The sequence below is a fragment of the Ranitomeya imitator genome, chromosome 4 (assembly GCF_032444005.1).
Source record: "Ranitomeya imitator isolate aRanImi1 chromosome 4, aRanImi1.pri, whole genome shotgun sequence".
Classification (NCBI taxonomy): Eukaryota; Metazoa; Chordata; class Amphibia; order Anura; family Dendrobatidae; genus Ranitomeya; species Ranitomeya imitator.
Window position 1 is genome coordinate 81,258,801 of NC_091285.1, and position 16,900 is coordinate 81,275,700.

The 16,900-nt window shown below is 48.5% G+C and overlaps 1 protein-coding gene across 1 annotated transcript in view; it reads left to right on the top strand.

Annotated features, from left to right (window-relative positions):
- Positions 1-16,900, top strand: part of UBE2B (ubiquitin conjugating enzyme E2 B) — a 41,244-nt gene that overhangs the window by 509 nt on the left and 23,835 nt on the right. The window lies entirely within an intron of this gene.

Here is a 16,900-nt window from a genome sequence, read left to right on the forward strand (position 1 = left end):
GGCCACACATTCTGCTTGGTGGCCCCTCAGTGAAGCAGCAGGTGACAGCTGCCGCACCTGGACGTCTTTATTACCGCCGTCTTGGGCTCAGTTCACACTAGGAGTATTTGCTACTTTTTTTGCGCTGTATAAAAAATCCTTCTTATTGTTCCAGCAAAGCAGATGGGATTTCTCTTAACCTCCCAACCAAATAGTGTTTTTCTCCGCTGCACGTTTATAATTTATTTTGTGGTATATTATTATTATTATTATTCATTTTTATGGCGCCATTTATTCCATGGCGCTTTATAGACAAGTACAATAAACATGAGTAAACCAAGGCACACACAAGTACAGGAGGAGAGAGGACCCTGCCCGCGAGGGCTCACAGTCTACAGGGGTGAGGATACACTAGGAGAGGGTAGAGCTGGTCATGTGGTGGTTCAGTATACTGGGGATCACTGCAGGCTGTAGGCTTGTCGGAAGAGGTGGGTCTTCAGGTTCCTTTTTGAAGGTTTCCGTGGTAGGAGAGAGTCTGATGTGTTGTGGTAGAGAGTTCCAGAGTATGGGAGAAGCACGGGAGAAGTCTTGGATGCAGTTGTGGGAGGAAGAGATGAGAGGAGTAGAGTAGGAGATCATGAGATGATCAAAGGTTGCGTGTAGGTAAGTTACGGGAGACCATGTCACAGATGTATGGAGGAGTCAGATTGTGGATGGCTTTGTATGTCATTGTTAGTGTTTTGAACTGTAGCCTCTGGGCAATAGGAAGCCAGTGAAGGGCTTGGCATAGAGGAGAGGCTGGGGAATAGTGGGGAGACAGGTGGATTAGTCGGGCAGCAGAGTTTAGGACGGATTGGAGTGGTGCTAGAGGGGAGGCCAGAGAGTAGGAGGTTGCAGTAGTCGAGGCGGGAGATAAGGGCATGTACTAGTGTTTTTGTGGTTTCATGGTCAAGGAATGCACGGATCTGGAAAATGTTTTTGAGTTGGAATCGGCAAGAGGAGGCAAGGGCTTGGATATGTGGCTTGAAAGAGAGGGTAGAGTCAAGGATCAACCCGAGGCACCGAGCCTGTGGGATCGGCGAAAGTGATCAGCCATTGACATTAATGGATAGGTCGGGTGGAGGGGTAGAGTGAGGTGGGGGAAAGATGATGAATTCTGTTTTGTGCATTTTCAGTTTTAGAAAACGAGCAGAAGAGAAGGATGAAATAGCAGACAGACACTGTGGTATTTTGGTCAGTAAGGGAGGTCGGGTCCAGATAGGTAGATCTGCGTGTCATCAGCGTAGAGATGATATTGTAAACCGTGGATTCTATGAGCTGTCCCAGGCTGAAGGTGTAGATGGAGAAGAGTAGGGGTCCTAGAACTGAGCCTTGGGGAACACCAACAGACGGGGGCCGAGATGAGGAGGTGGTGTGGGAGAGGGAGACACTGAATGTCCGGTCTGTTAGATATGATGAGATCCAGGATAGGGCCAAGTCTGTTATGCCAAGAGATGAGAATCAGACTAGGTTCACATTGCGTTAGGGCAATCCGTTTAGCGCATAGCGCTAACGCAATGTCTTTATAGGGGTCGCGTTTGTAGTTCCCGTTAGCGCTGATCCCCAATCTGCGCTAGCGAGGAACGGACCTCGGACGCTGCAAGCAGCGTCCGAAGTCCGTCACAATATAATGGCACATCACTAGCGTGTGCCGAAAATGTCACGCGCTAGCGATGCTCTACAGAGAAAAATCACATTGCTGTCAATGGGTGCGCTAACGGGCTCGTTGCACGGCGTTAATTGCGACAATTTCTCCGTGCAACGCAGTGCGTTAGCCCATTAACGCAATGTGAACCTAGCCTAACAGGAGGGAGTGGTCTACAGTGTCGGAGGCAGAAGACAGGTCCAGGAGAAGGAGGACAGAGTAGTATCGCTTGCTCTTTGCGGTTAGTAGGTCATTGGTCACTTTAGTTAGGGCAGTTTCAGTTGAGTGATGTGTTCGGAAGCCAGATTGTAACCGGTCAAAGAGGGAGCAGGAGGAGAGGTGGGAGGACAGTTCAAGATGGACATGCTGTTCCAGTAGTTTTGAGGCATAAGGGAGAAGGGATATCGGGGGATAGCTGGACACAGAGGATGGGTCGAGGGAGGGTTTTTTGAGGATAGGTGTGATTGATGCGTGTTTGAAGGATGAGGGGAAGACTATGTTTGTAAGTGAGAGGTTGAAGAGTTGTGTTAGGGTTAGGATGAAGACTTTTGCGAGGTTAGGGATGAGGTGGGACCGGAGCGGGTCAAGGGTGCAAGTGGTTAGATGTGATCTTGATAGAAGGATGGAGAGCTGATCATCTGTCATGGTGGAGAAGCTGGCTTTGGAACAAGGCAGAGAAGTCAAGAGGAGAGGCATTGGAGGCTGCGGGCCAAAGCTTTGTCTGATGTTATCTATCTTCTGCTTAAAGAAAGAGGCAAATTCTTCAGCTAAAATGAGCGGGGAGGGAGGAGATGCTGGGGGACTGAGTAGAGAATTGAAAGTGTTGAAGAGCTGTTTAGGGTTGTGAGTCAGGGAGGATATGAGAGATGAGAAGTAAGTTTGTTTTGCGGCAGTGAGCACGGACTTGATGCTGGCGAGAGACTGCTTGTATGCAGTGAAGTGCTCAGCAGAACGAGATCTCTTCCATCGCCATTCCGCGACCCTGGAAGCCCTTCTCAGTTCTTTGGCCAGGCTGGTTAGCCAGGGCTGCCTGTTGATTCTACGAGTTTTGCTATGCATGAGTGGGGCGGCCGAATCGAGTGTTGCTGTTATTGTGGTGTTATAAAAAGAGGCAGCAGCATCTGTGTCATGGAAGGAAGCTATGTCTGTAAGAGGGAGAAGGGACTCAGAGAGTGATTGTAAATTGAGGTGTTTGAGATTTCTGCGAGGGTGAGTGAGTTTGTGGAGTGGAGGTTGCGCGCTAGGAGGGGAGAGAGAAGAAAATGTCAGTAGGTTGTGGTCAGACAGGGGGAGGGGTGAGTTAGTGAGATTAGTAAGGGAACAGAGGTGGGTGAAGATGAGGTCCAATGTGTGGCCATCTTTATGGGTGGCTGCAGATGACCAAAGGAGACAGTGAGCGATAAAAGTTGAGGCGGCTGAGGTGGAAGTGTCAATGGGGATATTGAAGTTACCCATGATGATAGTGGGGATGTCGGCTGAGAGGAAATGAAGTAGCCAGGTGGTGAAGTGGTCAAGAAAGGTGGAGATGGCTAGTTCTGGGGGGTGGTAGATGACAGCCAGCTGGAGATTGGAGGGGGAGTAGATGCGGACTGAGTGCACCTCGAACGAGGGAAGAGTAGCAGAGTGTGGTAGTGGAATTGGAGTAAAGGAGCAGGTATCGGACAGGAGCAAGGCAACTCCTCCACCACGTTTGTTGCTGGGGCGAGGGGTGTGAGAGGTGGAATCCACCATAGGGTACCGTTACACTATACGATTTACCAACGATCACGACCAGCGATACGACCTGGCCGTGATCGTTGGTTAGTCGTTGTGTGATCGCTGGAGAGCTTTCACACAGACAGCTCTCTCCAGGGACCAACGATGCCGAGGTCCCCGGGTAACCAGGGTAAACATCGGGTTACTAAGCGCAGGGCCGCGCTTAGTAACCCGATGTTTACCCTGGTTACCAGCGTAAAAAAACAAAACACTACATACTTACATTCAGGTGTCTGTCCCTTGCCGTCTGCTTCCCGCACTGACTGACTGCCGGCCGTAAAGTGAAAGAACAGCACAGCGCGCTGTGCTCTGCTTTCACTTTACGGCCGGCAGTCAGTCAGTGCGGGAAGCTGACGGCAAGGGACCTGACGGACACCGGAATGTAAGTATGTATTGTTTGTTTTTTTTTACATTTACGCTGGTAACCAGGATAAACATCGGGTTACTAAGTGCGGCCCTGCGCTTAGTAACACAATGTTTACCCTGGTTACAAGCGAACGCATCGCTGGATCGGTGTCACACACACCGATCTAGCGATGACAGCGGGAGATCCAGCAACGAAAGAATGTTCCAAACGATTTGCTACGACGTACGATTCTCAGCAGGATCCCTGATCGCTGCTGCGTGTCAGACACAGTGATATCGTATGGATATCGCTGGAACGTCATGAATCGTACCGTCGTAGCGATCAAAATGGCACTGTGTGACGGTACCCATAGGAAAGAGCGGCTGGAGAGGCTGAGTCAGAGGGGGGTAAGCCAGGTTTCAGTGATGCTGAGAAAGGAGAGTTTGTTATTGATAAAGAGGTCGTGGATAAATGAGTTTCTTGCAGACAGAGCATGCGTACTATAGTGCTCCAGGTAGGAAAATTGGGGGATTGGGGGCTGGATGAATGGGTATGAGGTTACTGTGGCTGCGAAGACGTGTAGAGGATCATGGCAGGGGACTAGAAATGAGTGTGGGGATGTGATGAGGAGGGCCAGGATTTGGGGATATGTCGCCAGCAATGAGGAGCAGTAGACAGAGCGTTAGAAGGTGTGAGCTGGATAGGTCATGATGTGGCCGTGTGTGCCTGGAGAGAAAGGATTGTATGTGGGGGAATAGTTCTGTGGAGGAGGTGAGGTATAGATTTGTTTTATTTCTGGATTTTCCACACAGACGTGAATGAGATGAGGAATGTCCGCCGACAAAACCGTATATGCGCCTTCAGTGCGTCTGCAGCCGAAATTCAGTAAAGACACGTAATGCGCACATAACTGTGTCAATAATGTTTTATCAAAGCCAAGTAACAGGACGTATCGCCCGCAGCAGAAAGACCCTCGGCCTCTGAACATCGGGGTACATACTGAGAACGCCCCGCCGCTTACGGGGGCATTGCCAACTGCAGAGTTTGTTGCAGAAATTTCTCCACCTGGAAATGATTCATATTAATCTGGTTCACAGGAGAACGGACCGTCAGGTGAAAGGACTGCCATGTGTGACCGTGCACCTATTGAGGTGCCCATTGGGCCAGTGGTGTATCCTGGGCCTGGTGTCTATACAAGAGATGTTGTAGAACTACAATTCCCAGCATGCTCGCTGCCAGAGATTTCCACGTGGTTCCCCCAGGTTGGATACAGCATAGTTTTGAGTGGGACAATCCACTGCATAGATGTTCTGAATCTTCATCTACAGTTGGCTGATTTCACCGGTGTTGTGGATTTGGAGCTGCTGCTTGTCCGGTTAGGCTGTGGACGTTCACCACCCTGTAATCTGTTATATCCACTGCATTATCTGCACGGTCTGGTATGGATTTTCTGCTGTGGAAAATATCTGTTCTGTGTGGACGTACACTTGGGCTGCGGCTGCACTGTGGCCTATTCGCCAATTGTCAGACAAGTCCAGTTTAGGGCTTTGACTTTTGCTGTAATAAGTAAACAGATCAGTACAAGTTGTATGTGACTTGTCTGAAGGCCATGGCCGGAGACTCTCTGGTGAAAGTCACACATTTGGAAACTTTTGTGACGCAATGTGACATCATAGGAAATCATGAAATGTGATGTCACAACACGACCCTCTGATTGACTAAAGTCTCCTGTATCAGTGCGATAAAAATAAATCTGATCTCTCCACTGAACGTTATGATCATTTTCTTACTACAAAGCAACGACGGAGCAGTGATACGTGATGAAAGAGTTTCCCAGGATGAGAAAACCTCTGAATTCTGTCGGTTTGTTTTAAAAATACAAATTATCTACTCATCCTCCCCAGGTCCACAACTGAGTCTCCACTGCAGCAGCGCTGATGATAGCTCTGAGCGGCTTATCCCTTCTGCCTGGGCAGTCTGATCTCTCTACTCATCCTCCCTGGGTCCAACACTAAGTCTCCACTGCGACAGCGCTGATGGCTCTGAGCGGCTTATCCCTTCTGCCTGGGCAGTCTGATTTCTCTACTCATCCTCCCCGGGTCCAACACTAAGTCTCCACTGCGGCAGCGCTGATGATGGCTCTGAGCGGCTTATCCCTTCTGCCTGGGCAGTCTGATCGCTCTACTCATCCTCCCCGGGTCCACCACTGAGTCTCCACTGCAGCAGCGCTGATGATGGCTCTGAGCGGCTTATCCCTTCTGCCTGGGCAGTCTGATCGCTCTACTCATCCTCCCCGGGTCCACCACTGAGTCTCCACTGCAGCAGCGCTGATGATGGCTCTGAGCGGCTTATCCCTTTTGCCTGGGCAGTCTCTGATTGCTCTACTCATCCTCCCCGGGTCCATCACTGAGTCTCCACTGCGGCAGCGCTGATGATGGCTCTGAGCGGCTTATCCCTTCTGCTTGGGCAGTCTCTGATATCATTGATTGGCTGCAGTGCTGTCAGACATCAGACAATAACAGACATCGGGAGCAGTAGTGAAGTCTTGGTCCTGGGGATGTGAATAATTTTTTTTCTTTTAAACAAACTGTGATTGAGGAGAGGGGTTAAGCCCCGGTCTAGTGGAGTATACAGTAATTTACACAAAGCAGGAAAAATGCTGATGAGCCAAAAAAGGCCTTGTATGTAAACAGCCTGCTAAACTGGGGCTAGGGTGTGACCCCCTCTGATGAGTCAGCATAACATAAATCTGTGAGCCGCAGTTCCTAGAAAACTAGTAAGAGATGACTTATGTGCTCTATATTGTGCAATTACAGAGCTGTGCTTCAGATACAAAGAGCATTTGTCATGCGGGTATATGTGTAGCAGAGGTGCAATCCCCCTCAGAACAGCGCTCGGTACCTGGAGCTTGGCCCCCTGGACACTTCTGCTCCCTGCATGAAGATATACGTTTCAAAGGTGCAGATATCCAGTATTTGTCATGGTGCCGCTGAGCGTACTGGTACTGATGGCACTATTTGATGTGGTCTGCCAAGTGTATGGCAGATTACCCTGGTCCAGTTTGGCAGCCAGACAGGGGCAGAGTTCACTTCTCTGACTTTTTTTTTTTCCCCTGGGCGCATCTTCCACTTACTAGGTCTTCATGATGTAACGGGATGACTTAAGTCATGGTAGTGCACAAGTGAGTATGTGTGTATGTGTACCATTTGTAAGACTCATGCTGGTGTGGTAGATGGAGGCAGGTATATCTCGCCCAGGTGTTTGTCCTATGTGAATTAGGCCACTCAGTATCTTCAGGGTGCTAATGGGTTAATGATTGCAGGAATAAAAGATGACCAGCTGGGTGTTTCCAGTGTCTGCCTGGGGCACACAGATTGCCTGCCTGTGTGAGACAAACGTGAGTGAAGAGCTCTGCTCAAGATCTGTATGATGTTAGCTGGGTGGGAGAAGCCCCCCCAGTTGTTGAGATAGCAACGTATTTGTTTAGTTAGTGCCGGACAGGCTAGGGTTTATTTTTATGTTTTGTTTTTTGTGTTGCTTTCACGTTAATAAATCTGACCTGAGGTCAGCCTGCTCAGAAACCTGCTGTACGCCTCAGATTCAATGCACAAACCACGTGTCCTTTGACCCCAGCAAAGGCGATCCCAGAGTGTTTTGTCACACATTGAGTACATCTGACTCCCATTAACCCCTTCATGACCCAGCCTATTTTGACCTTAAAGACCTTGCCGTTTTTTGCAATTCTGACCAGTGTCCCTTTATGAGGTAATAACTCGGGAACGCTTCAACGGATCCTAGCGGTTCTGAGATTGTTTTTTCGTGACATATTGGGCTTCATGTTAGTGGTAAATTTAGGTCAATAAATTCTGCGTTTATTTGTGATTAAAAACGGAAATTTGGCGAAAATTTTGAAAATTTCGCAATTTTCACATTTTGAATTTTTATTCTGTTAAACCAGAGAGATATGTGACACAAAATAGTTAATAAATAACATTTCCCACATGTTTACTTTACATCAGCACAATTTTGGAAACAAAATTTTTTTTTTGTTAGGAAGTTATAAGGGTTAAAATTTGACCAGCGATTTGTCATTTTTACAACGAAATTTTCAAAACCATTTTTTTTAGGGACCACCTCACATTTGAAGTCAGTTTGAGGGGTCTATATGGCTGAAAATACCCAAAAGTGACACCATTCTAAAAACTGCACCCCTCAAGGTACTCAAAACCACATTCAAGAAGTTTATTAACCCTTCAGGTGCTTCACAGCAGCAGAAGCAACATGGAAGGAAAAAATTAACATTTAACTTTTTAGTCACAAAAATTATCTTTTAGCAACAATTTTTTTATTTTCCCAATGGTAAAAGGAGAAACTGAACCACGAAAGTTGTTGTCCAATTTGTCCTGAGTACGCTGATACCTCATATGTGGGGGTAAACCACTGTTTGGGCGCATGGCAGGGCTTGGAAGGGAAGGAGCGCCATTTGACTTTTTGAATCAAAAATTGGCTCCACTCTTTAGCGGACACCATGTCACGTTTGGAGAGCCCCCGTGTGCCTAAAAATTGGGCTCCCCCACAAGTGACCCCATTTTGGAAACTAGACGCCTGAAGGAACTTATCTAGATGCATAGTGAGCACTTTGAACCCCCAGGTGCTTCACAAATTGATCCGTAAAAATGAAAAAGTACTTTTTTTTCACAAAAAAATTCTTTTCGCCTCAATTTTTTCATTTTCACATGGGCAGTAGGATAAAATGGATCATAAAATTTGTTGGGCAATTTCTCCCGAGTACGTCGATACCTCATATGTGGGGGTAAACCACTGTTTGGGCACTCGGCAGGGCTCGGAAGGGAAGGCGCGCCATTTGACTTTTTGAATGGAAAATTAGCTCCAATTGTTAGCGGACACCATGTCGCGTTGGGAGAGCCCCTGTGTGCCTAAACATTGGAGCTCCCCCACAAGTGACCCCATTTTGGAAACTAGACCCCCCAAGGAACTTATCTAGATGCATATTGAGCACTTTAACACCCCAGGTGCTTCACAGAAGTTTATAACGCAGAGCCATGAAAATAAAAAATAATTTTTCTTTCCTCAAAAATGATTTTTTAGCCTGGAATTTCCTATTTTGCCAAGGATAATAGGAGAAATTGGACCCCAAATATTGTTGTCCAGTTTGTCCTGAGTACGCTGATACCCCATATGTGGGGGTAAACCACTGTTTGGGCGCAAGGCAGGGCTCGGAAGGGATGGCACGACATTTGGCTTTTTAAATGGAAAATTAGCTCCAATCATTAGCGGACACCATGTCACGTTTGGAGAGCCCCTGTGTGCCTAAACATTGGAGATCCCCCAGAAATGACACCATTTTGGAAACTAGACCCCCAAAGGAACTAATCTAGATGTGTGGTGAGGACTTTGAACCCCCAAGTGCTTCACAGAAGTTTATAACGCAGAGCCATGAAAATAAAATAAAAAATTATTTTCTCAAAAATGATCTTTTAGCCTGCAATTTTTTATTTTCCCAAGGGTAACAGGAGAAATTTGACCCCAAAAGTTGTTGTCCAGTTTCTCCTGAGTACGCTGATACCCCATATGTGGGGGTAAATCACTGTTTGGGCACATGCCGGGGCTCGGAAGTGAAGTAGTGACGTTTTGAAATGCAGACTTTGATGGAATGCTCTGTGGGCGTCACGTTGCGTTTGCAGAGCCCCTGATGTGGCTTAACAGTAGAAACCCCCCACAAGTGACCCCATTTTGGAAACTAGACCCCGAAAGAACTTATCTAGATGTGTGGTGAGCACTTTGAACCCCCAAGCGCTTCATAGAAGTTTATAATGCAGAGCCGTGAAAATAATAAATATGTTTTCTTTCCTCAAAAATAATTATTTAGCCCAGAATTTTTTAATTTTCCCAAGGGTAACAGGAGAAATTTGACCCCAATATTTGTTGTCCAGTTTCTCCTGAGTACGGTGATACCCCATATGTGGGGGTAAACTACGGTTTGGGCACATGCCGGGGCTTGGAATTGAAGTAGTGACGTTTTGAAATGCAGACTTTGATGGAATGCTCTGCGGGCGTCATGTTGCGTTTGCAGAGCCCCTGATGTGGCTAAACAGTAGAAACCCCCCACAAGTGACCCCATTTTGGAAACTAGACCCCGAAAGGAACTTATCTAGATGTGTGGTGAGCACTTTGAACCCCCAAGTGCTTCATAGAAGTTTATAATGCAGAGCCGTGAAAATAATAAATATGTTTTCTTTCCTCAAAAATAATTATTTAGCCCAGAATTTTTTATTTTCCCAAGGGTTACAGGAGAAATTGGACCCCAGTAATTGTTGCGCAGTTTGTCCTGAGTATGCTGGTACCCCATATGTGGGGGTAAACCACTGTTTGGGCACACGTCAGGGCTCGGAAGTGAGGGAGCACCATTTGACTTTTTGAATACGAGATTGGCTGGAATCAATGGTGGCGCCATGTTGCGTTTGGAGACCCCTGATGTGCCTAAACAGTGGTAACCCCTCAATTCTACCTCCAACACTAACCCCCCCCACACCCCTAACCCTAATCCCAACTGTAGCCATAACCCTAATCACAACCCTAACCACAACCCTAATTCCAACCCTATCCCTAAGGCTATGTGCCCACGTTGCGGATTCGTGTGAGATATTTCCGCACCATTTTTGAAAAATCCGCGGGTAAAAGGCACTGCGTTTTACCTGCGGATTTTCCGCGGATTTCCAGTGTTTTTTGTGCGGATTTCACCTGCGGATTCCTATTGAGGAACAGGTGTAAAACGCTGCGGAATCCGCACAAAGAATTGACATGCTGCGGAAAATACAACGCAGCGTTTCCGCGCGGTATTTTCCGCACCATGGGCACAGCGGATTTGGTTTTTCATATGTTTACATGGTACTGTAAACCTGATGGAACACTGCTGCGAATCCGCAGCGGCCAATCCGCAGCCAAATCCGCACAGTGTGCACATAGCCTAATTCTAAAGGTATGTGCACACGCTGCGGAAAACGCTGCGGATCCGCAGCAGTTTCCCATGAGTTTACAGTTCAATGTAAACCTACGGGAAGCAAAAATCGCTGTGCACACTTCTTTGTGCGGATTCCGCAGCAGTTTTACAACTGCTCCAATAGAAAATCGCAGTTGTAAAACCGCAGTGAAATGCGCAGAAAAAAACGCGGTAAATCCGCCATAAATCCGCAGCGGTTTAGCACTGCGGATTTATCAAATCCGCAGCGGAAAAATCCGCAGAGGACCAGAATACGTGTGCCCATACCGAAACCCTAACCCTACCCCTAACCCTAACCCTATTCTAACATTAGTGGAAAAAAAAACATTTCTTTATTTTTTTATTGTCCCTACCTATGGGGGTGACAAAGGGGGAGGGTCATTTATTATTTTTTTTATTTTGATCACTGAGATATAATCTCTCAGTGGTCAAAATGCACTTTGGAACGAATCTGCCGGCCGGCAGATTCGGCGGGCGCACTGCGCATGCGCCCGCCATTTTGGAAGATGGCGGCGCCCAGGGAGAAGACGGACGGGACCCCGGCTGGATCGGTAAGTATGATGGGGGGGGGGGGATCGGAGCACGGGGGGGGGGGGGAATCGGAGCGCGGGAGGGGTGGAACGGAGCGCGGGAGGGGTGGAACGGAGCATCGGGGGGGGTGGAACGGAGCATCGGGGGGGGGTGGAACGGAGCATCGGGGGGGGGGGTGGATCGGAGTGCAGGGGGGGTGATTGGAGCACGGGGGGAGCGGACAAGAGCACGGGGGGGAGCGGAGCACTGGACGGAGGGGAGCCGGAGCAGTGTACCGGCCAGATCGGGGGGCTGGGGGGGCGATCGGTGGGGTGGGGTGGGGGCACATTAGTATTTCCAGCCATGGCCGATGATATTTCAGCATCGGCCATGGCTGGATTGTAATATTTCACCAGTTATAATAGGTGAAATATTACAAATCGCTCTGATTGGCAGTTTCACTTTCAACAGCCAATCAGAGCGATCGTAGCCACGAGGGGGTGAAGCCACCCCCCCTGGGCTAAACTACCACTCCCCCTGTCCCTGCAGATCGGGTGAAATGGGAGTTAACCCTTTCACCCGATCTGCAGGGACGCGATCTTTCCATGACGCCACATAGGCGTCATGGGTCGGATTGGCACCGACTTTCATGACGCCTACGTGGCGTCAAAGGTCGGGAAGGGGTTAACCTCTTAACGAAGAATGACTAATATGTCCATCACAGGTACAGGTTGCACTACATATTTTACAGCAGTGTAAAATACTCCTCTAGAAATTTTCAGGAGTATTTTTAACCAAGGAGGAGTAACTTGTAATAGTTATTAATTTATTATGCTTTGCTTATATAGCTATCATATTCCACAGCGGTTTATATACATTATCATTACTGTCCCCGATGGGGCTCACAATCTAAATTCCCTAACAGTATGTCTTTAAAGTACCCGGAGTAAACCCAGGCAAACACGGGGAGAACATACAAACTCCTTGCAGATGTCATTCTTGGGATTTGAGCCCAGGTCCCCAGCTCTGCAAGGCTGCAGTGCTAACCACTGAGCCACTGTGCTGCCCTGTGATATACTGTCCCTGTTGGACCACATGCAGAGATCTTGCTTAATAATCATGTCCACCTTAAGCCTGTGTACCGCCTATACAGAAGCTTCGCCATCCCACTACCTTTGAGTGACTGGTCAGTCCCTGCGTCTGTGTATAGGTAGACCGTGACTAAGACTTTCTAAGGCTACGTTCACATTTGTGTTGCGTCGGGCGCAGGTTCGGCGACGCATGCGTCATGTGCCCCTATATTTAACATGGGGGTGCATGGACATGCGTTGTATTGCGTTGTGACGCATGCGTCTTTGTTAGCGCAAGCGTCAGGGCGCAGAGGACGCAGCAAGTTGCATTTTTTTTGCATCCAAAATCATGCCAAAAAAGGATGCATGCGTCACAAAACAATGCGTTTTGCATGCGTTCTTGTTTGCGTTGTGCGTTGCGTCGCCGACGCAGCACCGCACAACGCAAATGTGAACGTAGCCTAAGTCGAAACACATCAGTCAAGCCCCCCTCAGGGATCTCTTTGGTGTGCCAACATGTCCTTATTCTAACAAGTTTGGAATAAATGTGAAGTTTTTCTCATCTATGCTGAAGAACATTTTTTTTTCTGCTTCAAGAAATGCCCAGGACCAGGGCTGCTCAGAGCGTGGATTTCCTCCCCCAGGGCAGGTTCCTTAAGGGGTAGCTGACAGCTCTATCAGCGCCTAATTTCATGACTTCATTTGTCTTTAAAAATTGTGGCACAGGTTTACAGTACATATCGGGGGGTCAGAGCCTTTTCTGGGCCAAGGGCCACATTGTCAGATTGAACAAATTGCAAAGGCTGCAGTAAAGCCTGATCTGGGCCATTAATAGAGTAGTGTAATTAAATGAGATACGGTAAATGTCAGCTGCAACTTTGGAGTTCCTGGATGACAATGCGGCGTCACCTTCGCCTGTTTGCACCCTAGAAAGGCAGAGCGCATGCATGCTGCACCTTCTACTGTACTTATTGTAAGTTGTGAAAATGTCTAGACATTTAGACACATACAGAAATGTATAGAGCAGGGGTCCCCAACTCCAGGCCTCGAGGGCCGCCAACAGTGCAGGTTTTCAGGATTTCTTTAGTATTGCATCGGTGGTAATGTGATCATCTGCACAGGTGATGATTCCAACCCCTGTGCAATACTAAGGAAATCCTGAAAACCTGCACTGTTGGCGGCTCTCGAGGCCTGGAGTTGGGGACCACTGGTATAGAGGGACATATTCATGGCTCCTGCGCAGGCATTCTTATCTGCCCTATTGAGGGCAGAGCCAATTCCTACAGGCGCTGGGCCTCTGACCTTTCCCGGTGCCTGCACACTGCAGTACTTTGTCCTACCATCAACAGGGTAGATAAGTACGCTTGCACAGGAGCGTGATTTTGGGGATCCCATGTGGATGAGGCAGAGATACATCGTCCACATGAAGCAAGCAGGAGGACGGCATCGCAAGAAGATGGGAGGTGCCAGACCAGGACCTGCGACACCCATCGGACCGGACCGCCCCCAGGTGAGTATAATAAAACTTATTTTTCTTTTCTTGCAGGTCAGAATGGGGGCTTATCTACAGCTTTATAGAATCTTAGCTGGTTTGTCATGTAGGCGTCATATGACTGAAAATTGAGTGACATGTCTGTGTAACCCTAGCCTTAACAGCATTTTTTTTTTTTTAGCATTACTGACTTATTATGCCAACATTTTACACCACACTTCTAGCGCAGACTATACAATTTATAATCACCCCATCTTCCTTTTTTGATAGGTCACTCACATGTCCCGCTAATCCACCACTCAGGTGAGCCACGTAGAGTTCCTAAATGCTTAAGTCACAATTGTGGCACATTTATTGTTGAAGATGGGTGGCTCATCTTGTAAAATTGTACATAGTATTGCACATAAAATCTAGTATTGGGACAATGGCTTAGGCCTCTTTCACATGTCCGTGTCTGCAGTACGTGTGGTGAGTTTGTACACAAACTGGAGACACTTGACACACGTAGACCCATTCAAATGAATGGGTCTGTGCACATAAGTTTTTTCACAGACAGTGTGTCAGAGTGACCCACACGTAGACATGTCCGTTTTTGTGCAGCTGCACCGATCACACAGACCCATTCAAGTCAGTGCCCTTGTAAACACGTACATCGATGCCGTCCGTGTGATGTGCCAGTATATGTGCTGTTACCACTTGGTAGGAGAGTCCTGGCTATACTTGCTGTGTAGACACAAAGTACGCGGTCTGGCTTCATCCCCTCCACCTTAGCATTCCGGCTCTAAATTCGGGAAGAAAACATGGCTGCCTCTGAGAAGAATACATTGCTTCTCAAATTGTGATATCGGACAAAACATAAGGATTTTATTTTTTTTTTGCCCACCATAGTTCAAAGGGGTTCACTGGAGGAAAAGAATGTATCTCCTACTCCCAGGATAAGTGATGTCTTGCTCATTGGGGGGGATCACACTGATGGTCAAACACATTGCATATGCTGCACCAGCGCTCCATTCTCATGTGCTTGTTGAGCACTGAGCTCTGCTTTTACTGTCAGCCCCTGTGATATATCAAGGGGTTGTCCAGTGAAAACATGTTATGTTTAGTGGTGCTTTAATATGCAGGTCTGCAGGATTTTAAGCGTTGTGCGTTTGTGCTAAACCTTAGCACTTATTATGAGCTTTGGATTGCTGTCTGTTGCAGCATGCCCAAGCAATAACTTTTAGATATGTTCCAACATGGTGTGTTCACCGTGGATTATCTCTCTATCCATTTAACAGTGCCAGTATTGTGGAGTGAAAACTCATTCACACACTGTAGGTATGCACATGGCAATGCACCTTTCAGACCTTGTACTGCGAAGGGTGAAATGTGCAGCAAATTGCAGCATTCCATCAAAATCTGCTGTGGATATGGTCTGTTGGGAATGTACCTTGAGGGTAAGGTCCCCCAATGAGTCTTTTCTTCGTTTTTCGCTGTGTATTTCCACTGGGCAAAAAATGCAGCATCTTTAAGTTCCAGAAAAATGGATGGGACTTGTCAATTTATAGAGTTACTAGCTATTGAACCCGTTCTACGCCCGGGTGGCGAGCATTTATATTGGTATATGGTCTCCATCCTGTCATGTGCTGCTCCATCCTGCGTCCCCATTTTGTCATGTGCTGCTCCCATCCTGCGCCCCCGTTCTTTAATTTGCTGCTCCCATTCATATGCCCCATAAGATGCTCCATAGTATATGCCCCGTATCAGGTGGCGTAAGTAACAAATAGCTGTGGCATGAAGTGCCACAGCCTCATGCCACAGTAATTTGTTACTTGCGCCACCTGATTCCTTTCCGCCGCCATTTTCTTGGTCGTCCTGCTGGCGGAATCGGCGCCTGCGCAGTCCGCGCTTTCCGGCGCCATTTTCTTGAAGACACACCTGCAGTGCGCAGGTGCCGCCATTTTCTTTGTCCTGTGTCTTCAAGAAAATGGCGCCGGAAAGCGCGGACTGCGCAGGCACCGATTCCGGCAGCAGGAATCGGCGCCTGCGCAGTCCGCGCTTTCCGGCGCCATTTTCTTGAAGACACACTGCAGTGCGCAGGTGCCGCCATTATCTTTGTCCTGCTGCCGGAATCGGCACCTGCGCACTGCAGTGTGTCTTCAAGAAAATGGCGCCGGAAAGTGCGGACTGCGCAGGCGCCGATTCCTGCTGCCGGGGATCGGCGCCTGCGCAGTCCGCGCTTTCCGGCGCCATTTTCTTGAAGACACACTCCGGCTCCTCTGCCTGTGACTGGTCAGTCAGAGGGCGGCGCTCCATCCTGCGTCCCCATTTTGTCATGTGCTGCTCCCATCCTGCGCCCCCGTTCTGTCATGTGCTGCTCCCATCCTGCGCCCCCGTTCTTTAATTTGCTGCTCCCATTCATATGCCCCATAAGATGCTCCATAGTATATGCCCCGTATCAGGTGGCGTAAGTAACAAATAGCTGTGGCATGAAGTGCCACAGCCTCATGCCACAGTAATTTGTTACTTGCGCCACCTGATTCCTTTCCGCCGCCATTTTCTTGGTCGTCCTGCTGGCGGAATCGGCGCCTGCGCAGTCCGCGCTTTCCGGCGCCATTTTCTTGAAGACACACTGCAGTGTGTCTTCAAGAAAATGGCGCCGGAAAGCGCGGACTGCGCAGGCGCCGATTCCGCCAGCAGGAGGACCAAGAAAATGGCGGCGGAAAGGAATCAGGTGGCGTAAATAACAAATTGCTGTGGCATGAAGTGCCACAGCTTCATGCCACAGCAATTTGTTACTTACCATTTTCTTCGTCCTCCTGCTGGCGGAATCGGCGCCTGCGCAGTCCGCGCTTTCCGGCGCCATTTTCTTGAAGACACACCTGCAGTGCGCAGGTGCCGCCATTTTCTTTGTCCTGTGTCTTCAAGAAAATGGCGCCGGAAAGCGCGGACTGCGCAGGCACCGATTCCGGCAGCAGGAATCGGCGCCTGCGCAGTCCGCGCTTTCCGGCGCCATTTTCTTGAAGACACACTGCAGTGCGCAGGTGCCGCCATTATCTTTGTC